This window comes from Jaculus jaculus, chromosome 3, assembly GCF_020740685.1.
Source record: "Jaculus jaculus isolate mJacJac1 chromosome 3, mJacJac1.mat.Y.cur, whole genome shotgun sequence".
NCBI lineage: Eukaryota > Metazoa > Chordata > Mammalia > Rodentia > Dipodidae > Jaculus > Jaculus jaculus.
Genome location: NC_059104.1, coordinates 26,052,902 through 26,079,320, shown reverse-complemented (window position 1 = coordinate 26,079,320; position 26,419 = coordinate 26,052,902).

Genomic DNA, 26,419 nt, shown 5'->3' with positions numbered 1-26,419 from the left:
TGGTAGAACCATGATTGACAATAAGGCACAGGAGTTGGTGTTTTTTGTAGACAGCCTCGGGTCGCTGATATGAGCTTCCAGCCCAGGTATAGTTATGGAAGAAGGTAATTTATTTGAAGCTTACAAATCCAGAGGAAGGTTCATAATGGCAAAAGAAGTTGGTACCACTTCCCTTGGTCCAAGCAGAGTGAAAAACCACCAACAAAAATCAAGCAAGTGCACTTTTGTAACCACAGGGAAAGCTAAAGCACTTTGCATCCTGAGACTAGAATTCCAAATCCACACCCACACCTTAGAGCCGGACCTTTGGGACCTTCCCAGTGACAGTGAGTAACAAGCTTGAATGAAATTCTTGAATGGGTTGGTGGGCATCCATTCAGACTACCACATTTTACCCTTGTCAACAAAAATATTTATATCCATCTCACATTGTAAATTGTATTTAGTACAATTTTAAGGTTTCCCACAGTCTTAAGTAAGTTTTGATATTCCCAAAGTTCCAAGTCTCCTCTGAGATTTAAGATTGTCTCTTAGTTGTGAGTCCTGTACCATCAAAACAAGTTATATACCTTCAATATACAAAGGCACAGAATAAGCATGCCACGTGGTTATAAGGCATAACAGGAGAGACTAGAACAACGTAAACTCAAAGCCATCAACAAACATCAAACAGCTATAGTTTACTCTAGTATTATAACCAGTAATGGGATTTTTTTCAATTCCATCCCCCCCAGCTGGGCTGTATACCCAGGGAAAATTTTCATCCAAGAACAGCAGTACTCACTGCTAGCCCTTGTACAGTCCTGGTATATCCAAAACATCTTTGGGTCTCCACTGTAAATCATGGTCCGTCTTCCAATGGCTTTACTAGTCTCTTAATGAGGGCCCTCACACCCTGTCTATATGCTCCATTTCAGCAGTGGTTATTGGAACTTTGTGTACCTTATAACCACTATGCACATTATTTTATGCTTTTGAAATAAATACCGGGTATGTAGGGTACAGCCATATTTTTTATTCAGGGACAAAATAAACTGCAACCTTGAAGACCAAATTTATTTTTTGGAAGGAAAGTGAAAAGCAAAGGAAAACACGGGACTTGATCTCAACAGGCAGAGACTGTTGATTGAAGCACAGTGAGGAGCTACAACCTTCTTCCAGCATGGAGGCTGAAGCACTAAGCTAGGCTGGGTTTTAAGTTTACTAGGATGATCCTGAGTAAAACAGCCTGGACCAAGTCCAGGTCCAAGGGAAGTCGATAAGGAACTACAGCTATTCGTGTCCATGTTCAGAATAAGCTTTTCCAGCAAGATTGTCTAGGGAGGATGTCCCTGATGGTTTCAGTTTCTTTAAGGCCTTCTGAGTTAAGGGTAGTTGTCAGGGTGGTCTGGGACTGAATGCATCAGATGTTCCCAAGACCTCCTAGTTTCAGTGACAGTCATTAACCCTTCAGTCCCCTGTGGTTTCAAAGGAAGTCATTAACCCTTTAGTTTTTAGTCAACTTTTTTTTAAAGTATGCATATTATTAACAGTTTAATCTATCTGGGTTGGGATGACCTCAGTCATTTTCTACACTATTTTAAGGTGAAACAGTTGGTCATCTATTGTTTTAAATGTTAATATAGTTAGCAAAACCTCTGTGCCAGTAATTTTAATCTTGAGTTTTTCAAACTTTAAATCTTAAACTTCTCAGTCCTGCATCTTTAGCCAAGCATATCAGTCCATTATAAATTTAACATTGGTCAGATTCTCTGGCTTGGACAGCAGAACACAGCCAGCCTTTATATCAGTAGACCAGTTCCAACAAGGTAGACGGTTTTCTGCAGCCTTTCCTGCTCCATAGAATGTTTATAAGCCAAGCCTCCAAATATAATTCTCTCTGTTCTTAGCATCTTTAAACTATCATCTTAATAGTCCATAATACTTGGCTTACCACTCCAGGAAGTATCTTTAGTTTTAAGCACCAAGTTTTTACTTTTTTAGCACACAAGTTCAAAAAGACCAAGATCCGCATGGCCATATCAATTTCACTACTTACTCCACTTCTGGTACCAACTCTAAAGTAGACAGCCTAAGATCACTGATATGAGCCTCCAACCCAGACACAGTTACGGAAGAAGGAATTTTATTTGAATCTTACAGATCCAGGGGACAATCTATAATGACAGGGGAATTTGGTCCCATTTCCACACGTCCAAGAATAGAGAAAAAACATCACTAAAAAGCAAATAAGCACACTTTAAGAAGTCCATGCAAAGATCAAGCACTTTGCACATCTTTGGACTGGAATTACAAATCCACCCTTAAACGTTATGGCTGGACACTATGACTTGCCCAGTGATACCAAGTTTCAAGCTCAAATGAAACTCCTGAATCACCTGGGGGACACCCATTCAAACCACTACAGTGTTGCTGTTCTTTATTTATCTACAGGTTGAATTAAGTACAGATGGCAATGCAAGGCAGAACTTAGGTGATTGGGTTAGAAATATGGCTTAGAGATTAATGTGCTTGCCTGTGAAGCCTAAGAACTCATGTTAAAATCTCCAGGTCCCATGTAAGCTGGATGCACAATGATGCAAGTGAGCAATGTTATATGTGCACACAGGGGTGCACCGTCTGGACTTTTTTGTAGGAGTTGAAGGCCCTGGTGCACCAATCTCTTTCTTTTTCTCCCTCTGCCTTTCTCTATGTCTCTCTCTCTCTCAAATAAAAAAAAATATTATTTATTATGTATTTATTTGAGAGACATAGATAGAAAGAGACAGAGAGAAAAAGAGAAAGGGAGAGTATTGGCATGACAGAGACTCCTTGCAACTACAAATGAATTTCAGATGTCTGTTCCCCTTTGTGCATTTGACCTTATATGGGAACTGGGGAATTGAACAAGGACCATCAGGATTTGCAATCACACACCTTTAAACAATGATCCCCAGCCCTGTAATAAATGCTTTGGCATACTTGTGATCAAGAATGATGACCCTGTAACTGATTAAATATAATTTACTTCAAACTAATGCCTTTTCTCAATTAATGAACGTGACAGTATAATTAATTATCCCATAGGGATTATCCAAGTGTCTGGTTTCCCGAAATCCATGAAATGACATGTTCCTGAAATGGAAGTAAGCATAAAAAAATACAGACTAGGCCAGGTGTGGTGGCTTATACCTTTATCAGCACCACTTGGGAGGCAGAGGTAGAGGATCACCATGAGTTTAAGGTCAGCATGAGACTACAGAGTGAATTCCAGGTCACCTTGGGCTAGAGAGAGAGCCTACCTCAAAACAAACAAAGAAACAAAATTATCATACAGAATATTGATCTTCTCTCTCTCTTTCTCTTCTCCCCTCCATCTATCTTTCTTCCCTCCTACTTACCAGGTAGAGTTTTATATTACTAGCTCAGCCTTGCCTTGCATGTGTAGTGTTTATAATGATTCCATGAATCCTAAATCTAACAAATCATAGCTTGACAATTTATGTCTTGATTTATATCTCTGCAATTTACCAAATATGTCATACAAGAGAGATTATTACACTCTTTAGAGTCCTTTTTATTGGAGATGCAATAATTCTGCTTACATCATATGCATGTTGTAATAGCTTAAAAAGCCCAGAATTGTGCTACAGAATACCCATAGATGAACTCTAAGCCATTTTAAAGGGAATAGAAGTGTTATAAGTAGTGTGTTGCCTTCCCTTGGACTGCCTGGAATGCTTGAGAAAAATTGATTCAAAGCTCTTAAGGTTGAGAAGGAGGCTAAATATTTAAGACTTCTTACAGCTTAAGCATGAAAGCCTAGGAGACCCTGAGGCTAACTAAATTTGACTTCCTAGAATCCATATTTAAAGCTATATGTGATTATACTTATGTGCAACCACAGTGGCAGTCCAAACTGCTGTTTGTCCCTGACCTAAAACAACGGCTCCAGTTTGAATAAGAGAGCCCGTATCAATATTTTAAACAAATAAGCAAAAGATAAGACCACCATTGGTATTTATCTGACATTCACATAAATATAAATTGCATCTGTATGCTCATACATTGCAAAAATAAATGTACCATTTTACATGGGTACAAACACAGAAACACACAGACATACACACACGCACACACACACACACACACACACACATACACAGAAAGAGAGAGGGAAAGAGATTTTATAGCATGAGTAGAAATATCCTTCTGTAATGATTGGGTTAATGATATTTTTGTCTTTGCTTGTTGCATAGCTACTCTTCACATATCTGGACCTTGGAAATATCACTTTAGCGTAAATAAGTAATTGACTAGGCTCAAACATGCATTCCTAAAGCATGTCCCTACTCACTTGCATGTAGCACATACAATAATTCTGAGGAAAAGGTTGTCAGTCATTATTCAACAACCCAAATAACTGCTGACTGCCCATATACCTTTATTGCACTGTTCATGGAAAGTGACCACTTTAATGAAAGCTTCCTGAACCTTTATATGTAGCTACAAATCAAATTATTACTAATTAGAATGACATCATACAGTATCTGGCAGCCTCTGTGGATTCTGCTCATTGGTATTGAAACAAAAGACAATTGCTCCCCCAATTATAATGACCAAAATATGTCACTGAAAGTAATCTATAGATTCCACTCAATTCTCTTCCAAATCCTAATGCAGCCCTAAAGACAGGAGGTATCCAAGGAAACACTAGACACAGCAGTGCAATACATACAATAATACAAGCACAGCCAATGTCCAAGCAATGACAGCATGGTGCTGACACAAAAATAAATACATTTTCTTAAAAAAGTGAAACAGAATATAAGACCCAGAAATAAACCCACACCTCCACAGTTACAGCTCTCTAAGAATTTTGTTAAAGGTGTTAACATCTTCCCTTTGTGGCTGGAGAGATGGCTTAGCAGGTAAGTTACTTGTCTGCAAAACTTATGGACCCACATTCTCTCTCTCTCAAATAAATAAGTTAATTTTTTTAATCACTCCTTTGGAAAGGGATGGTTTTGTCAATAAGTGGTCCTGAAAAAATGTATATACAAATGCAGAATATTATCATTTGATTGTTATTTCTCACTGTCACATTTAAATTTTCCTCTGGGGTGGTTATAATGCTGGGGCACATACAATAGAGCAAACTACAATTACACTAAAGCTAATTTTGGTAAGTTTACTGGTTGTGATGGCTTCATTCAGGTATTCCTCATAAACTTAAGTGTTCTGAATGCTAAGTTCTCAGCTGGTAGAGATTTGGGAATTAATGTCTCCTGGAGGCAATGTATTGTTGGGCAAAGGCTTATGGGTATTGTAGTCAATTTCCCCTTGCTAGTGTTTGGCAACATTATCCCGTTGCTGTGATACTGTCTATTGTTGGTCAGGAGGTAGTGTCTAACCCCTGCTCATGTTGTCATTCTCCCCTGCAGTCATGGAGCTTCCCCTAAAGTCTGTAAGCCAAAATGCACCTTTTCTTCCCACAAGCTGCTTGTGGTTGGATGATTTCTGCCAGCAATGCAAACATGACTGCAACAGTAAAATTGGTACTGAGGAGTGGTGTCATTTGCTGCTAGACAACTGACTGTGTGGCTTTGGACTTTTGGAGTTGATTTTCAAGAGAAATGTGAAAGGATTTAAAATCTTGGCCTAAGAGATGCCTTGCAATGCTATTAAGTATAGCATGCTTGACTATTCTGGTCAGATTTGAAAGGCCTGAATGCAATAAGAACTGACTGAGAGGTTTGGCTTATGAGGATGAGAAAGAGCTTTGCCTGGACTGGGATAGAAGCAATTTATGTAAGAGGCTTGTTGTTATGCTCCTGACCTGAGAAATTTTGAAGGGTTGAATTGAGTAGAAATGTACTAGTGTGAGCTTAAGAAATGACCGAATAAAAGAAATCTCTGGGTTAAAATTGCTTCCCCATTCAGCTGCAATTATGTGAGAGATTACAACCTTTGAGTTTGGGGCAGCTAACCTGTATTGGGGTAACAGAAAGAATTCAGGGTAGGGCTGGAGAGATGGCTTAGCGGTTAAGCGCTTGCCTGTGAAGCCTATGGACCCTGGTTCGAGGCTTGGTTCCCCAGGTCCCACGTTAGCCAGATGCACAAGGGGGCGCACGCGTCTGGAGTTTGTTTGCAGAGGCTGGAAGCCCTGGCGCGCCCATTCTCTCTCTCTCCCTCTATCTGTCTTTCTCTCTGTGTCTGTCGCTCTCAAATAAATAAATAAATAAAATTAAAAAAAAAAAAAGAATTCAGGGTATTTTGAAGGGGCCTGAACACTAAAGGTGTATCCTGTTCTTCAAATTCTGTTTTATTCCCCTCTGGATTAACAAATTTGCTCCCCACCTGGTATTATGGAGCATAAGAAATTCAGAAAAGATAAGGTCATTGAATTTGTAACATGATCTTGTGTTTTGGAAATGGCCATGGGCAGTATGTGACAGGTTTGCTGGATTGCCTGCATGGAGACCCAATGGAGCTATGAGGATGGACCATGGGTTGAGGTGAAGACCCAGTGAAGATGTCAGGACCACCAGATGACTGCTATGGAGACCTGCCAGCCTGGATTAAGTTTTCCAGGACTGTGAGTAGCCTAGCTGGAGGGGCAGAGTTGGAACTGCAGAGACTTGTTGCTGGTTAAAATTATCAGATTTGGAGACTTGTCATTGACTAGAGTTGTTAGACTTGGAGATATAGAGTTTGATGTTTGGCCTTTTAAACCCTTGTATTGGTTGAGTATTTCTTTTCTATGCCAAATGCTATCTTTTGCAGTGTGTTTATTCTATGCCATTATGTGTTTTTTTTGTGGGGAGGGGATTGCTATTGTGGCTCAGTTCAAAGATAGTGTACTATGGGAATGTTTAGCACCATTAGGATTGATAAAAATTATAGAGACTTTTCAAGTTAGATTAAATGCATTGCATTTTACATCATGGGTGGTTATCAGCTTATAGGGACCACGGTTAGAATGTGGTGGTTTGTTTCAGCTATCCCCATAAACTTACATGTTCTGAATGTGAGCTTCCCAGCTGATGGAGATTTGGGAATTAGCACCTTCTAGAAGCTAAGTATTGTTGGGTCAGTCTTATGGGTATTATAGCCAGTTTCCCCTTGCCAGTGTTTGTCACACACTCCTGTTGCTGTTGTACATCTGATGTTGGCCAGAAAGTGATGTCCACTGCTCATGCCATCATTTCCCCCTGCCATTATGGAGCTTCTTTTTGAGTATATAAGTCAAAATAAACCCTTTATTTTCCCACAAGCTGCTCTTGGTTGGGTGATTTCTGCCAGCAATGTGACCCTGACTGCAACATTGGTGTTACTTACAGAGCAGAATAAGGGGTTGCTTACATGAGCATGCATAATTCAGAGCAGCAGCTGGAAGTCTCATTCATTTCTGGATGAGAGCCTCCCACTAGCTGCACATGTGGAGCCCACTATAACAGGATTACCTCATGGATGTTCTTCCCTCAGCCATAGGATGAGGGTGTAGTTACAGAGTTTGGAGACTCCAAAACAGCTGCACTGTTGACAAATCTAATCCTATCCTAGATGCCAACCTCCCCACCACTGCTTTAACTGAAAATCAGCTTCATCACCGAAAATCCATCCCAGCCTGGATGACTACTCAGAGAAATTGCATGTCTGGGACTCAGTGCAGACAACATAGCTAGTTGGCATATCTTGAGCTTACTATGTGATTTGGAGGCCGTTCAGTAGGATAGTGTCACCCCCAAGTGGCTGTTTTCCCTTGATATGTCCTTAGGGAAGGGTTTATTCCAGACTTGTTTATTTATTGAATATCCAGAGCTTTCTTGTTACCCACCCTAAAATATAATTTTTCAATTTAGAGGAAATTGTTGTACAACCAACACTCACCTTGAACAAAAAGCAATTCCAAATGGATCAAGCAGCTTAATATAACATATGAAATGTTGAAACTGCTAAAGGAAGACAGAAAATATTTTAAGATATTTGCAAAGGCAAGAATTTTCTGAAAAAGAACCGAATAGCACAAAAATAAGTAAAGGAATTAGCAAATGAAGCTGTATCATGCTATTTTCTGCACAGCAAAGGGAAAAGTACACGAGTAAGGACATACCCTATATCATGAGAGGAAAAAGAGCAACCTTACAAACTATGTATCATACAGCAATTAATGTCTATATATGTCTCCACTAAATCTTCCAATCATAAACTGTCTAGATAGACTACTGAGCTGAATAAGGTCTGTAAAGAAGAAATACATGTAAAAAAGAGATGTTTTGAAAATCATGAACACTACTTGATCATCAATGACCTATAATTAGGGCTACTTTGAGATTCCATCTCACCCCAATCAGAATGAGCAAACTGAAGAACTCAAATGACAACAAATGCTGGTGAGTATGTCAGAAAAGAGGAACTGTTACTCATGCTTATGGGAATGGAAAGTGGTAGAGACATTATAGGAATCATTAAGCAGTTTAAATAAAAAACACAGATATATCTTTTATAAATATAGACCCAAAGGTTCTTAATCCTACCACATACAATATCTCAAACATAAAATCAGACTAGATATCCATCAACAGTTGTATGAATAAAGAAAATGTGAGTACACATATACAATATAATTTTATTCATCCATGAAGAAAAGTGAAATAATGGATTTGAATGAAAAGGTATAGAAATGTAAATTATGCTAAGCAAACAAGTCAGATTGAGAAAGCTAAATTCCACATGTTTTCTTCCATATGTAGGTCTTAGCATTTAATTTGTGTATATGTCTGTACAACAGCATTTCTCAGCCCTTGTGTGCATGAAATGTGTGTGTGTGTGTGTGTGTGTGTGTGAGAGAGAGAGAGAGAGAGAGAGAGAGAGAGAGAGAGAGAGAGAGAGAGAGAGGTGGGGGTGGGGAGGGAGATGACCATGAAAGGCAAAGAAGAGATAATAATATTGGGAAACAAAAGGAGTAATGGAATCATATGATGCAAAAGCACAGGGTGACCAGCAATAGTGTGGCAGGAAGACATGGGAGGTGAATGAGCCAGGGGCTCTCTTAGAAGAATGAAACCCTTTGAAATGTGCTCTATCTTAAATAGTCCCTATGTGGAATTACTGTTCTTTTAAAATATATTTTATTTATTTATTTGAGAGAGAAAAAGGGAGAAACAGAATGAGACAGAGAGAGAAGGGGCACGCCATGGCCTCCAGCCACTGCAAACGAACTCTAGATGTGTGCAACCCCTTGTGCATCTGGCTTACAAGGGTCCTGGAGAATCGAACCAGGGTCCTTAGGCTTTGCAGACAAATGCCTTAATCACTAAGCCATCTTTTCAGCCCTGAATTAATACTCTTAACATTAAACAAGAAAACTGGTTTGTCATACTTTTATCTCTGTGACAGAATACATAGGCAAAACAGAAAGGTGAGGAAAGACTTATTTTGGCTCATGGATTCTTAGGATTTCATACATCACAAGGAGAAGAACATGGCCAAGAGGAGCATCTTAAGTTTTAGATAATGAGAATCAGAGAGGATAATGCATTGCCAACTGCCTTTTTTTCTTCTTGCCCTTCTAATTCCATCTGGATCCCAACCTTATGGGATGGTATTTCTTTACATTCATGACAATTATTCCCTCATCTAAATTTATCCTTTCTGGAAACAACTACATGGACATATGAAGTGGTGTGCTGTGCTCTGGTAATTGCCTAGGTTCTTCTAAATGCATTCAAGTTCATAACCAAGATGTATCATCACAAGCATCAGAAATACTTCACAAAGTCAGGATGGAAGAGGGGAAGAAAGGGGAAAAGGGAAGGAAGGATGGAAGGAGGAAGAAATAGAGGAAAGGAGGGAAGAAAGAAAGAAGGGGAGAAAGGAGAAGGGCTGAAAGGAGGGAAGTGAGGAGGGAGGAAGGGAAAGAGAGAAGAAAGGTATGGAATAGTTCCCTTGAAGAAATAAGAGGGAACAAATGAAAAATAAAAAACTAAAACCTTGTACACATATTTTCTTGTTAGCCAAGCCTTTGCTCATAGGCCCACAGTGCACTTAGGTGGCTGTGGACTCAGCTTTCTGTTTGAACCACTGGGTTCTCAGTTGATGAGATCATGTTCTTATAGCACAAATGTGCTAGGCAATGCCAGCTTCAAGGAAGTTTGGCTGAGATCAATGTCCTATTTGACCTAATTTTTTTTTTTTAAATCTTTAGAGTCAGTTCAAGGATAGTAAAGTGCAAGAATGTTTTTATTAATAGTGCTTACGTATAATTCACTGAATTACATGTTTTAGTATTTAAATTATCTAATTACTAAAGTAATAAATTTTATAACAAATCATTCACTTTATTGATGACAGACTAAATATTAACTTCATTTTGCAAAGGAGAAAACCCTGGCTCAGAAATTTAAAATTAATATCCTTATTTTCAAAGAGTCAAATGTCATCAAAAGAAAATTCTGAAGATATTGAATGGTACTTGGAAAGGGAACACGCAGCTCTTCACAGTCCATTAACTACTCAAGAAGCAGATTTAGAAAGAAAAAAAATGATGTATCACCCAAATTAACTTCGTTGATATAGCTTATGATTTACTACAGATCTTAAGATCACATTAAGTACAAAATGCTTTTCTTCTGAAATATATAAGAGGTGTCATTCTTTAGAGTACTTTGGCTTGAATTTAATGTGGACGCATGACTCTTCTCAGACGCATTTCCAATTAGCATTCTAATTACACCAACCACTCACAGTGAATGTGTTATTTTTATGCTTATCATTTCCATATATAGTTCTTTGTAAATTAGATCAAACTTTCATTACCTCAAAAGAGTTTCAGAATCTGACATTTAGTCCTTTAAAAATTAGGGTTCTTTTACTTTTCATAGAGAAACCATACCAAGTATTTGAATGCCTCTTGCCTTTCAAGCTTGAAATTAATTTCCTGAAATTTGCATTTTTGCTACATGATCAGCATTGAGCCCCTCAAAGCAGTTTGTTTTAGTGAAGAATAGCATTGCTTTCAGTCATTAATAGAATAAGATTTCCCATTAAAAATCAAAGACTTCATTTCATAAATTAAATAGAAATATAATTGAAAATTATTACTACTGGTTAAAGAAGATAATTTGGAAAAGACAAATTTAAGTTTCATTTTTATTTAATGTTAATGGGATCATTTTCATTATTTTACATGCTTAATATTGTGGACACATAAAAATATATTTGCATTATGCTGATAATTTTGCTTTAAGAAAATAAGTTAAGGAATGAGAGGATAGAATAGTGATGATAAGATGAAGAAAGAGTGTAAGACTCAGGAGACCTTGACCAATGGGTTAACAGTCCTTTCCGATGCTTAGTACCACCTTCACAAGACCTTCATAATAGAAGAAAATGATGATGACACCAAAATAAAAGAGAATAATTGAGAGAAGAAGGGATATGATAGAGAGTGGATTTATGAAAGGGCAATTGAGGAAGGGGAGGAATTATTATGGTTTATTGTCTATAATTATGGAAGTTGTCAAAAAAGCTTAAAAAACAAAAATGTCATAAACAAATTAGAATAATTCCCAAATATTTTATGCTTTTCTATTGTATAACAGGTTTATAATGACTTCATTGTAATGTATGTTTTAAAGATGCTACAAAAAGAGAATTTTTTGTTTGCTTGTTTGTTTTGTTTTTTTTTAAATATTTTATTTATTTATTTATTTATTTGAAAGCGACAGACACAGAGAGAAAGACAGATAGAGGGAGAGAGAGAGAATGGGCACGCCAGGGCTTCCAGCCTCTGCAAACAAACTCCAGATGCGTGCACCCCCTTGTGCATCTGGCTAATGTGAGACCTGGGGAACCGAGCCTCGAACCAGGGTCTTTAGGCTTCACAGGCAAGCACTTAACCGCTAAGCCATCTCTCCAGCCCTTGTTTTGGTTTTTCAAGGCAGGGTTTCACTCTAGCTCAGGCTGGCCTGGAATTTACAGTGTAGTCTCAGGGTGACCTCAAACTCATGGTGATCCTCCTACCACTGCCTCCCAAGTGCTGGGAGTAAAGGCATGCACCATCATGCCTGGCAAAAGGGTAATTTTAATGTTTTAATTGTAAAAGAAATTATATAAATTTGAAGTAATAGACATGTATTTTACCTAGTTTTGATAATTTCTTAGTGTATACTTATATGGAAATATCCTAGATGACTGTATATAAGTATGTATGTATATATGTGTGTATTTGTAGTGCATATAATATAACAATACATACCAATTATATATATATATATATATATATATATATATATATATATATATATATATATATATAGAGAGAGAGAGAGAGAGAGAGAGAGAGAGGGGGGGGGAGATTATGTGCAAATAATAATATGCACTTATTATTCATGCTAATGTTTGAATTGGAGATGATCTCCACAGGGTTATTTCCTGGGCAATTAATGGTCAGCACAAGGTCTATTAGGGTGTGATTAGAACATGTAGGTCTGTCCCAAGCTGTGGATTAATTCCTTGATGTAGTTAGAATAAAAGTACATTATTAGATGGGCTGGAGAGATGACTTACCTGTTAAGCACTTGCCTGTGAAGCCTAAGGACCCCAGTTCAAGGCTCAATTCCCCAGGACCCACGTTAGCCAGATGCACAAGGGGGCACATGTGTCTGGAGTTTGTCTGCAGTGGCTGTATGCCCTGGCATACCCATTCTCTCTCTCTCTATCTGCCTCTTTCTCTGTGTCTGTCATTCATAAATCAATCAATAAATAAATAAAATAAGTAAAATAAAAAAGGGGGGGGGAAGGACATTATTAGAAAGAGATGGAAAAGTAGGAGTTAGGCCTAATTGGAGAAAGTAGGTCACGCGGATGTGAGCTGCAATGATAGGCATCATCTGCGGCCCTCCCCAGCCTCTTCCTCTGTCTTATATACCATCCAGCATGAGGTTAATTGGTTTTCTGCCCCACGTGCTCCTAACCCTTCCAGTTGTCCTGTCTCTGGTCCATACTGAAGCCTCTGAAAATATGTGTTGAAATATCTTTTTACTCTTTTTAATTAGTTTAAACCAGGCTATTTGTCACGATGAAGAAAAATCTACCTAGCACCACTGGTTGAGTGAAAATTGAAAATTAATAAGTAAGGTCTAAAATTAATTTTATATGGAGAAATCAATGTTAAAATTCACATAAACTAAATTTGACATAGAAAACATCGATGGATACCCTTTAATTAGCAAGTTTACATTTCATTGAGTAGTATGGGCTCCTAATATTCATTTTCTGTGTGTAAATTTACATATGATGATGTACTTATATGTGATTTCACATTCATAAATAAGTGGGTGCACTTGTAAAGGTGCATACCCATAAATTCACTCTCTGACCAGAGGTTAAGGTTGGGTATCTTCCTCAGTTGCTCTCCTCTTTATTTGAAAAATAGTTCCCTCCATAAGCCTAAAGGTCACTGATTTGACAAGACTAGCTAGCCAGCGAGCTCTAGGAATTCTCCTGTCTCTGCTTCCCCACCACTGGCTTTACATATATGTACTGCATGCTCAGCATTTTATGTGGACGCTGCATATTACCTCATCCTCACATTTATGGGGGACCCCCTTTACCTAACATGCCATATGCCTGAATCCTTATTCTTTCATTTTCTTTTGTTCATTTTTATTTATTTATTTGAGAGTGACAGAGGGGGAAAGAGGCAGAGAGAGAGAGAGGAGAGAGAGAGAGAGAGAGAGAGAGAGAGAGAGAGAGAGAGAGAGAGAGAGAGAGAGAGAATGGGCATGCCAAGGCTTCCAGCCACGGAAAACGAATTCCAAACGCATGCGCCCCTTGTGCATCTGGCTAACGTGGGTCCTGGAGAATCAAGCCTCGAACCAGGGTCCTTAGGCTTCAAGGTCAAGCACTTAACCGCTAAGCCATCTCTCCAGCCCTGAATCGTTATTCTTGGAGTAAGAAATACATGGGTTTAAATGAAAACTTAAAAACTGAAAGAAAACACACAGAGATGGAATAAATAACAGATACATCTCAAAACAATAATAAGCCTGGAATGTGGGATTTTCTGCTCAGAAACATCATCCTTTAAAAATGAAGAGAATCTTTCTATCTTTTTTTTTTTATAAATAAAGAATAAATGCTTTGCCAGAGAAATACAATTGAAGAAACTGTTTTTTGTTGACATGTCTCATGGAAAATGTTGATGAAAGCTTCTCTTAAGAGAAGAAAGAAAAAAACTAACAAAGCAAACATAACTGCATGAAACAGAAAGGAAAGCTCTGAAGGAGAGACAAATACAGATCAGTAAGTGTTTCATTTTATTACTCTTAAATACCCTGAGATAATGTTTGCGACATATTATAAATCACCATTGCTTTTTGTGTTTGTAGCATACATTCATCTTTTAGAAGACACGTGGATATAATTACAAATGTTTGGTTAAATACCACTATATTCAAGGTCCATTTGCTTTCCCTCATGACAATTAACTTCCCCTGAGAATATGGTTACTTAGATCACCAGCTGGAAGTTTATAGCCAAAATCAGGTGGTCTCAATGCTTTAGGTTTATCAAGTGCCAAATATTAATGGCATAAACAAAATGTATTAGCTTTTGATCATTTTGAGATTCTGTCCATACCCAGTTGGTTTCCTCATGCTTGAGCCCATGAGGAGGAGGCAGACCCTCCATGGTCTAGAGCTTATGTTGGAGAAGATCTGCATACTTCCCTCAAGCTGCACAGGAAGAAGAGTCAGACAATGCCTGCTGTAGGAATCCTTCTTCTTCCAATTCATTCCATCTGCGCCACCAGGCCATTCCATTTTCATGGAGAGCAGGTATTACAAGCTCAGTTGTAATTCCCCATATCAGTTTTCTCTGGAAAGAAAGACACATCCAGAGGTGTGTGCTTGGTAATATCCTGAGCACATCTTCACCCAGCCAAACTGACCACCAACATTTACCATCACACACTTCAGTGAGAGTGTTTGCTTTTCCACACAGCAAGCAGGCATGGGAGAGTCAGGGGAGAAAGAGACAAAAGTCTCATAATGCCTCATTTTACCTAAGGATCTTAGTTATTAAAGAATCCAACACCTTCTAAAAAGGTCAAACTGAATGCCAAGATTATAACACATGGGCCTTTTGGAGGAGATTCAAATTATACACAAATTATAGAATATTTTTCCAAAGTTCATTTTGTAGTCAGCTTCATGTTACTGGGTCAAAACACTAGACAAAAAGCAGCAGAAGGGAGAAAGACTTAGTGTGTCTTATCTTCTCAAGGGGGAGCCTTACAGTAATGTGAGGGGTGGAACTGGAAGAGCAGAGGTTGGAAATAATCTCCTGCCACAGCAGATGGAAAACAGAAGCAAGAGAATAAATTCAGTTCTAGCAAGGGAGAAACTGAGATTAAAAAAAAAAACAAAACCTACCCCCCCTTAACAAAGGCCTCCTCCAGAAAGGCTCCACCTGCCAAATACAATACACTGGAACCAAACACTAAAAGCACATGAGTTTATGTAAGACACCTAATTTAATCCCCACATAGTTCATTCCTATGTTAGCATGTGCAGTTGTTTCAGCATTGCTTAAGATTCAGACTCAAGTTAAACTCAGCATTGAGCCTATGTGAACACACACACACACACACACACACACAAACATATATATCATACACATACATACTCACAGAGATATATCATACACACACACACACACACACACACACATATATATGACAAAAAAATAAGAACTCTAATAACAAGTTGCCTACTTCCACAGTGAAATCTTGGGACAATTGTAGGTCAAAATTTCCTACCCTTAAAGTAGGAGAAAGTAGAGTGCAGCCTGAAGCAAAACAGATATTCACTAGAGAAAAGTATGACTTCTTAAACTTTCATGTTTAGTATCCTAGAAACAATGTCATATAGGGAGGTCTAAATTAATAAAACAATGAAACAAAGTACATGACATCTAAAGTATATGATATCTTTGCTGGTTGTAGCCCCAAGGCTGTTTTGAGGCTGCAAACAGAACCTTTACAATTCATTCCAAAGATGGCATGAGATGTTGGCGGTATGCCCACATTCCTGGGTTCTCCACCTCAGCCTCCATTTCCCTCACAGGTGTCCAGCACTGCAGAGTCAAAAATCCAGGTGGAAGTTACCATGACCTACAATGTATGCTCTACATTTCTGCAAAACCAGTATCACGTGAATGACGCAGAGGTCCCCTCCCGGGAGATGAACCTGACTCCACTTTAGCATGGTCAGCACCTCTCAGGATTCAAACTGGGTTTAGTGGAGCAATTTCCCTTAGTTCATCAAAGAGGACACAGCAGAGCTCTTTTCTGAAACAAAAATGTTCCCCTTCACTTCTGATGAGCAGCAGGAGAATATCCCTGCAGATTTCTGGGATGTTATAAAGAAACTTTTCCCATTGTAGGAAGCAAAATGTTAGGCTTCTTTAGCCACAATCATGCTTGGCTGTATGTTCTCCATTCTATTTTCTTTTCAGGCCAAGATGAGCATGTTTTAAATCCTCCCATGCTGCTCCTTTTGCTCAATGTATATTTGACTAAAATCATTGAACAATTCCCACACTACCGCTGGAATGCTTTGATGTCTTAAAATCTCCAGCAATAAACTCACTTATCAACTTTGCATTTTGTATCCCAGAATGCCTTACATCATGGATTAAATATAATCTAATTTGTTGCAAGAGTACAGTCTGGTATGACCTGTACATATTTCTCATTTCTTTGTATAACCTTTGCTCTGATGTTTTTATAAGAAATCTTGGTTTCTGAGCCCCTGATACAGTTAAGCATAAATCTCTGCATACACATTCTCTACTTTCCTAAACCCATTCCTGAAAATTGCAATTCTTCCCTTGAGTCAATTCCAAAGATTCTTCCGTACTTTCATACTTTCAAGTACATTAGAATAAAAGCTTTATCTATTGGTATGGATATTATTATTGTATTTGTATCACATTTTAAATGGAATTAAATTAAGCAAATTACTATGAAGAGAAGCATTTTTTAGCTCCTCATTTTGCAAGCTGAAATTCAAAATTTACCAACCACATTGATTTTTCTCTTTGATGATGGCGCTGGATGACAGGGATGGAGGCATCTCAGCATGTATAAGAACAAATGGTCATATCTCCAGCAAGAAAGCAGTGTTAGAGGTCTGCAACTGAGCAATGCTGTATGGCAACTAGCAGGCTACACCTTCTAAAGTTTTTACCAACACTCAATTCCTCCACGCTAAAGATGAAAGTTTTAATGCATGGACCTCTGGAGGTCATTCATATATACCAAAACAGCAGACAAAGGCAGCCTCAGTTCTTCATTATCTTACCATCTGTGGGACTACGAAATAGAAGAAAGAAACGTATTCTAAAAGAAGAAAAAAAAATGAATAATAAAATGATCAACAAAAACCAGAGGAAAACGCATGGCTGTAGGCCACGGTGGAAAGGTTGAAAGATAGAAAAGGGTGCGCTCCTTTAATCCCAGTACTTGGAAGGCAGAGGTAGGAGAATCACATGAGTTTAAGGCCACCCTGAGACTACATACAGGAGGCGAAGCAGCAGGTTGACCAGCTACGCTAGTCTAATTACGCGAGTCCACAGCCCTGGAGAGACCCTTTCTGAACAAAAGGAGGAAGGAGTCTGAAGGAATGACAGCCAATACTATTCTTTGGCCACCATACAATGCATGCACCACACATGCATGTACCTGTGCACAAATATAAAAAAAAATGAAATTAGGATCCTTGCATAACATAGAAACATTGCTTTTTCAGCATGACAGTGCTTCTAAAACTAAAGATTCTTAACCCCAACTTCCACTGGGATTTTATCTAAAATCTGATGGGTAAGTTTAGACAGTTCTGCAACATCTGACAGAGGAATGTTACAGAGTGCCAGGGACTACTGATGCTTTCAGTGCTTTTTTAAAACTATTACTCCCAAGTCAAAGCTGTTTTAACCAATATATTGTACTATTTAGAAAATCTAAGATAAATATTCATTGGGCTAACAACAAATTCTTGGTAGTTAATGTATGTGTCTTTCTACATTTTGGAAATGTTTTGTTGTTTAATTCTCAAAGAAAATTCTGAAATTTTGTAGAAAAATAAAATATGGAGAAGGACCTAATAGTTAATTTTCAAAAGATTACATTAATGTAGTATATATTGAAAGATTCAAAATTAATACAAGTGGATCGTACATATGCATGTTTCATTTCGTGTAGACTGCTTTTCATATACTTCTCGTATACCATACCCTAACTTTGTCTTGCTACGTTTTTTTTTTTACACTGTGTTGTTATATAACCTTTCTTTGAATATGTAGGTTCAAAAATACTTTATAAACTGAGGATAACTAAGGAAGTAAATGACTGTAAGGCAAGCATGAAGCCTAAGTTCAATTCTAAACACTCATGTGAATTACTGCGCATGGTGATGCACACCTGCAATCCCAGGGTTGGGGAGGCAGAGTGGAGAGTACTGGAAGCTCACTGACAAGTAGACTATCCTAACTGGTGTGCTCCAGGCCAGTGACAAGCCTTGTCTCAAAGGAGGCAATGGTCTATCTGAAGTTATTTTCAGCCCTCCACATGCATGTATACACACACACACACACACACACATCTGACATGTACATGGACCCAAAACCATGCAAACACATGCACATATAAAACATGTACCACATTTTCAATCTTATTTTAAACCAGAAAATATAAATTCTTTCCCATATTTCTCTCTAATTACTAATTTCAGAAATAAGGATGATACCATTATAATCTTGAGGATGAATCTTAAAGTATCAAAATTGTGAAATGTATGCAAAATTATTTATAATTTTTTTAAGTTGCTAAACCCTTTGATACCTTTTGATTTGTACATTAAGCATAAACATCTACCTTTTTTTTTTTTCTGCTGTATTCCTCAAATGCAAGTTGTCTTACATGGCTAAATAGTGTGTGCAGACTATAGTGATTATGGACTGTTTCTTTTGGTTGTTAGTCTCATGTCCACAATTCCACCACAAGTACCTCTATAAGTAAAAGAGAGCAGCAGTAAAAGAAAAAAAAAAGAGAAGAATGAAGAGGAAAAGCAAGTGGCCACTAAGGGAAGAGATCCTAACACACTAGTCTATAAACAAAAGACAAAAAATTCTTCAACCTGTAAGATTATAAATTAGTGTTGTATTAAGTGATCTCTTTCTCCAGTAATAGCAGACAAATGTCATTGATAAACATGAATCAACAGTGATTCACAATTTGTGAACCAGTGCAATAAAACAGATTATAAATTTATGCAAAATTAACTGTTAGAAATGGCCATTTTACAATGACCGAGTGGAAAACAGTTGACCATTGTTCAAGTCTATAGCTGTTAATGAACTCAGGATGTTGATGCATGCCATGAAATCACTGTATTAGTTGCCTTCCATTGATGGTATAAAATAGCTAACAATATTCATTTAAGGGAGGAAGGATTATTTCAGGTTGCAGGTCTGGGTTACATTACATCATGGTGGGGGAGGCATGGGAGCAGCAGCTTGGGGCAGCTGCTCACATTCAGCCCGGTGGGGAAGAAGATTGAGATGAATGATACTGCTTACCAGTCTCCTTTTAATATAGTCTAGGAACCCCACCCAAGGTTAAAGTGTGTGGCTTAGTTAACCTAATCAGTACACATTCTGACAGACAGCTACAGAGGATAACCTAATCTACAGAATCCCTCCCAGGTGATTCTAGGTCAGGGCAAGTTGACAGCCAGTATACAGTTTTACAATCATCAGGTTTAGTTTTGCTTATCAATACATGGCAATATAAGAAACTTATCACCAATTAAAGCTTCATAGGCCTATTCTAAATTTAATGATGCTATCACTTATTCAGAATAAAGAAGTCTTACTAGATTTAAGATATAGATAAATCATCATCAAGAATGTCCAATCATCAAGAATGTCCACAATTATGTGTATCTTGTATTTTAAATCGGTATAATTTCAGTAAGACTGGTTTTACCATTCTCAAAATCTTATCACTTGTTATGTTTCATCCTGAAATGACCCATGCACTGTTCAATGAATCTTCAGGTATTAGTTTATCTTTGCACAACTATAATGTTATAGATTATAATAATTCAATATTATATAATGAGTTTGAAAAATAGAATGAATTATTGATTTTCCACAATTTGCCATCACTAAGTCATTGACCTTTTATTGAAATTCAAATGAACTCCACACACAGACATGAATCAATACATTACATTTTAATTCCTACCCCTCTTTTTACAATTTTATGACTTTTTCTTTTATCACTTCTTTTTTTAAAATTTAATTTATTAGTTTTCTTTTCAGCAAATACAGGCAGTTTGGTACCATTGTTTATAGCTCATCCATGATCTACCCCCTCCCATTAGACCTTCCTTGTTGATGTAAATGGGTCGTGCATTGTGGAGTTAGCCCACAGTTATTGGTATGATAAATATCTCTGCATATCATGACCCAATATGTGACTCTGACATTCTTTCCGCCCCCTCTTCCGCAAAATTTCCCTGAGCCATGTTGGGTTCATTTTTGGTCTGCTTCAGTGTTGAGGTGTTGGGGGCCTCTGAGGCTCTGGCTCTCTGATTTGGTAGGAGTTGATTTTTCTCTGCGTTGGTCTCCTTCCCCTTTGTGCTTTTACACTCCATTTATCATACTACCCACCAAGGCATGGTTCTATAATATGTCATGCTTTATACCATGTCAATATTGAATAACTATCTTAGTTCTTATACTGAACAAGCAATCTAATTTTCTTTTTAAATTTTTTTTTGTTGTTTATTTTTATTTATTTATTTGAGGGCGATAGACAGAGAGAAAGAGGGGGAGAGAGAGAGAGAATGGGTGCGCCAGGGCTTCCAGCCACTGCAAATGAACTCCAGGTGGGTGCTCCCCCTTGTGCATCTGGCTAACGTGGGTCCTGGGGAATCGAGCCTCGAACCAGGTTCCTTAGGCTTCACAGGGAAGCATTTAACCGCTGAGCCATCTCTCCAGCCCCAATCTAATTTTCTTAATCAAAATGTATAGAATATTAAAGAGATGAGTCAGAGAAGACAATGTGAAAGTTTGATTATAAGTTAAATATTGACACATATGCTATTTTTATTTTTTTAATAAATAATCATTATTGTAATTACAAGTTTCTTATTTAGTACAGTATATGCATTACTGCCAAAGAAAAAAGAAAAAAGATCATTTCCTATATATGCCAGCAGAGGGAAGCAAAACCTCACTGTTTGAACCTAAATTGGTACTGTAAAGGCGAAATGATTAATAATAATAATTTAAATAATTTAAATAATTTTAAAATACAATCTCCAGGAAAATATTTGGCAAAAATATTTCTCATAATGACAAATTATATGTAATTTCCTAGAAAGTAAAATTTGAGGTCATGGCTATACTTAAATTATGACTTTACTCAGAGTCATCTCCTGTGCATTCAGCACAGTTTTATTTGAGAGATTACTAAGCTATTCCTTCAAGATCTGTTTTCTTTATTTAGTGAATAGACATTATTCACTTTATGTTATATTAAAATTATTCTGATTAATTAACTTAGAGTGTAAAATCTAGCATTAGAATGATCGCTCAATTTTCTACATGACACAATAATTGAATATAAATAAAATATTTTTAAAACAATTTCAATCTTGAATATATAAATTTGACCTAAAAATAAATAATTAATGAAAGAACAAAATTAATCTCAGCTATATTAATATTTCAGGGGGAATAAATAGTAAATAAAAAAATTCCAGAAGTTAGTGAAGTTCACAGCAATGCCAAAGTAGCTCATATGCAGATGAAAACATCTGAGGCCTTTGGATGCAAAAGTTTATAATTGTTCAACCATTGCTTATGATTGATTTTGTCCGAAACAATTGGTATGGAATAAGTCAAAGGACTTTTCACAGTCATGAAAAGAGGCCCAGTACAGAAAGAAATGAAGAGTGGTGCCTTTCACTTAATCTGCTCTGGTCAAGAAGGCAGTAGAGGGCTGGAGAGATGGCTTAGCGGTTAAGCGCTTGCCTGTGAAGCCTAAGGACCCCAGTTCGAGGCTCGGTTCCCCAGGTCCCACGTTAGCCAGATGCACAAGGGAGCGCACGTGTCTGGAGTTCGTTTGCAGAGGCTGGAAGCCCTGGCGTGCCCATTCTCTCTCTCTCCCTCTATCTGTCTTTCTTTCTGTGTCTGTCGCTCTCAAATAAATAAATAAAAATTTAAAAAAAAAGAAGGCAGTAGAGCTAGAATTATAAAATCAGTAATGTTAGTGGTAATCAGTTATTCATTCTTTGTTTTGTGGGGGAGGTTTCATGGTAGGCTTTCACTGTAGTCTAGGCTGACCTGGAATTCACTATGTAGTCTCCGGATGACCTCGAAATCACGAACATACTCCTACCTCTGCCTCCTGAGGGCTGGGATTAAAGTCATGCGCCCCTGCACCTGGCTCTAGTCATTCATTCTTTGTTAGATAATTCGTTTGTAGACTAGCATGTAACTGAGAATTTTTTCTTGCATTAAAATATTAATTCCTGGGCTGGAGATATGGCTTAGCAGTTAAGTGCTTGCCTGTGAAGCCTAAGGACACCAGTTCGAGGCTCGATTCCCCAGGACCCACGTTAGCCAGATGCACAAGGGGGCGCACACATCTGGAGTTGGTTTGCAGTGGCTGAAGGCCCTTGCACGCCTGTTCTCTCTCTCTCTCTCTACCTCTTTCTCTGTCTGTCACTTCCAAATAAATAATAAATAAACAAAAAAATAAAATATTAATTCCTGAGCTAAAGAAATGGCCTAGTGGTTAAAAACACTGCCTGTTCAAGCATGAGGTCTGAGGAGAGCTGAGAGAATGCTCAAGTGTCTTCATCAATACCCACTCCCATACACAGCTAGGCATGACCATATGCTGAGGGAATGCACTTTAAGAATGAACTACAAGAGTGAGATATAGAAAGGAAGAATGAGAGAGAATTGTGGAAATATTGCTTATAGACCTGTCAAATAACATTACTGTGTATGTGTCTGTGTGATTTTTTTTTTTTCTGCTAAGTTCCTTTCTTATAATTTGTCCTAAATTTAATCTCATAACCCTGTAATCAGCCTGGTTAGATCAAAGTAATCAGGTTTGCTCTCTTTGTTTATCTTTGCCCTAAGCAGCACAGTTGACCAATATTGACAAGGAAGTTAAGAGGTGGTGACTGAACTGGTTGTACTCCTGACCCAGAAGGATGAGTCAGTGTGGTAGATATGTTAACACTATGCTGAACTGAGTGAATATTAAAATACTATGTTTCCCACAGAAATGTTGAAAACTACAAATAGGCTTAGTGTGATTATATTTGGAAATGGTAATTGTGTGTGTTCTGGATCACCAGAGTCCACCGGTTTTACCCCTAGAACTGGTTCTTCCTTTAACAAACCTTTAAAATGTTATTTATAGTCAAAAGTTTCTTGTTCTCACTCATGTGTTGCCTGCCTCTTGACCATATAACACTAATTATTCACATACTACTGTTTTTTTTTTCTTTTTCTATTGACATCTTCCATGGTTATAAACAATATTCCATGGTAATTTTCTCCCTCTCCCAACTTTTCCCTTTGAAAATCCATTCCCCATCATATTCCCTCCCCATCTCAATCAGTCTCTCTTTTATTTTGATGTCATGATCTTTTCCTCCTATTATGATGGTCTTGTATAGGTAGTGTCAGGCACTGTTAGGTCATGGATATCCAGGCCATTTTGGGTCTGGAGGAGCACATTGTAAGGATTCTTACTCTTCCTTTGGTTTGACATTCTTTCTGCCACCTCTTCCGCAATGGATCCTGAGCCTTGGAAGGTGTGATAGAGATATTTCAGTGCTAAGCACTCTTCTATCACTTCTCAGCACCTTGGTGCCTTCTGAGTCATCCCAAGGTCACTGACATCTGAAAAGAGAAGGTAATCTAACCAAAAGTGCAAGTAGCATTAATATGTGCATATGGGCATTAAAAGAAGTGCTTACTGGGCAGTTTGTGAGCATAGTATATGGACTTCGCCAGACAGCAGCAGATGTTACACGCCTAGGACTCATGACAACACCTGCTGTAGGCTTTCAGTATCAGGGATCAACTCCCTCCCATAGAGCAGGCCTCCAGTTAAATTAGAGGGTGGTTGCTTTCCCTCATAACAAACATGCCATTATTGCACTTTTTTTTTTTTTTTTTTTTTACTGTTCAATAAAAACACAGGAAAATTAGCAGTGGAAGGAGCAGATATAGTAGGTTCCCTTTTAGTTTAAATGAATCTATAAGTTACTTTTTATTCCTTCAGTTTTTGCTATAAGAATCAGCTGGCCTGCTCTTGGGTATAAATAAGTCCAAGAGCTCATTTCTATAATTCTACGGCAGTGCCTCAACTAGACAATATATATTTGTAGCCCCCGTTCTTTAAGGCAGCAGAGACTCAGTGATAACCATCAGTTCCTGCAAGAGACAGGTTTGGGAGGAGATAAGCTTGAGGATCAGTTAAAGACACTGGCTCAAATAAGAACAGGCAGGAGAATGAGAGTGTAGGACATCCTATGTTCTACTCTGGTCACCACAGGTGAGCACATGGGCATGCATCACCACATACACATGCACATATACACCACACACAATTACTACATACACATACATGCATATACCACATACACACACATTAATAATAATAAGAGAGGGCTGGAGAGATAGCTTAGTGGTTAAGCACTTGCCTGTGAAGCCTAAGGACCCCAGTTCAAGGCTTGATTTTCCAGGACCCACGTTAGCCAGATGCACAAGGGGGTGCACGCATCTGGAGTTCGTTTGCAGTTGCTGGAAGCCCTGGCATGCCCATTCTCTCTCTATCTATCTGCCTCTTTCTGTCTCTGTCATTCTCAAATAAATAAAAATGAACAAAATAATAATAATAATAAGAGAAATAGTATTCCCTATGTGAATATTATAACAAGGAAAGACAAATTAAAATAACTTACCTTTGATGGTGTATGTAAATTATCATTCCTAAATGCTTCACTGAAATTGAGTTATATCACTAGATTTTAGAAGTAGTAGCAGAGAAAGATAATAAAACCTGGAAGGTGAATTCAGGAAGGAAATGGCAACAAATACAATCCAGACAAGACAAGTGGAAATGAAATAACCACCTCAAAGATAAATAATGAGAGAGCATCACGAGGAGAGAAAAGACCATATAGAACATTTCAAAGATTAATATATATATATTATATATATATATATATATCAAGGAAATGAATAGTACTTCCAAGGAATGTGATGTTTCATCAAGAAAGTTTTATTCAGAAAGTATTTATTCAGAAAGTTCTGTGGTTACGTCTAAAGGGATAGATGGATTTTTATAATCAAATCATAATAGAAACTTTCTCAAAGAAGTAGACATACAGATGCATGATGCATTTAGCACCACAAACATACATGATGAGAAGAGAACTTTACAGGATTCACCATCATCAACATGTCAACAATACAGGGCTGGAGAGATGGTTTAGCAGTTAAGGTGCTCGCCTGCAAAGGCTAAGAACTCATGTTCAAATCTCTAGATCCAACATAGCCAGATACACAGCGACACAAGCACACAATGTCGCACATTAGTCTCAAGAGGGCACACACTTCTGGAGTTCATTCACAGTGGCTGAAGTCCTTGCATTCCAATTCTGTCTCTCTCTCTCCCTCCCTCTCTCAAAATAAATATTTTAAAACTGATGTCAAAAATACAAAACAAAAACTATCTAAAATTGTAAGAAAAAGTCCCAACTCTTATACAAAGAGGAGACTATCAAAATAACTTCTGATCTTCCATCAGCAAACCTAGCAGAAAGAAAAACATGAAATGTAGAAGGAAATATTCCAAGTCCTGAAAGCAAATAATTTCCAAGCAAGTATATTATGCAAAGCAAAGTTATCTTTCAGGATTAATAGAAAAATAAACTCAGCAAGGGAACGACCCAACAAGCGGATATCACAATCACAAATCTATATGCACCAAATGCAGGCACGCTATAGTTGATAAAACAAACCTACTTGACAACGAGCCAGAAAAAAACCCAAATAGCATCATAGTAGGTGAACTCAATACTACAGCAACACACAGCTCATCCAAGCAGAATATCAACAGGAACATAATAGAGCTTAAAAATACCATAGACCAACTAGACCTAACAGATCTTTACAGAACATTCCACCCAAATTCTATGAAATACACTTTTGTGTCTGCAGCCCACAGAACTTTTTCCAAAATAGGTCATGTACTGAGGCATAAAGTATGCCTCCATAAACTTAGGAAAATAGACATAACTTCTATCATATTGGACACAGTGTGTTAAAG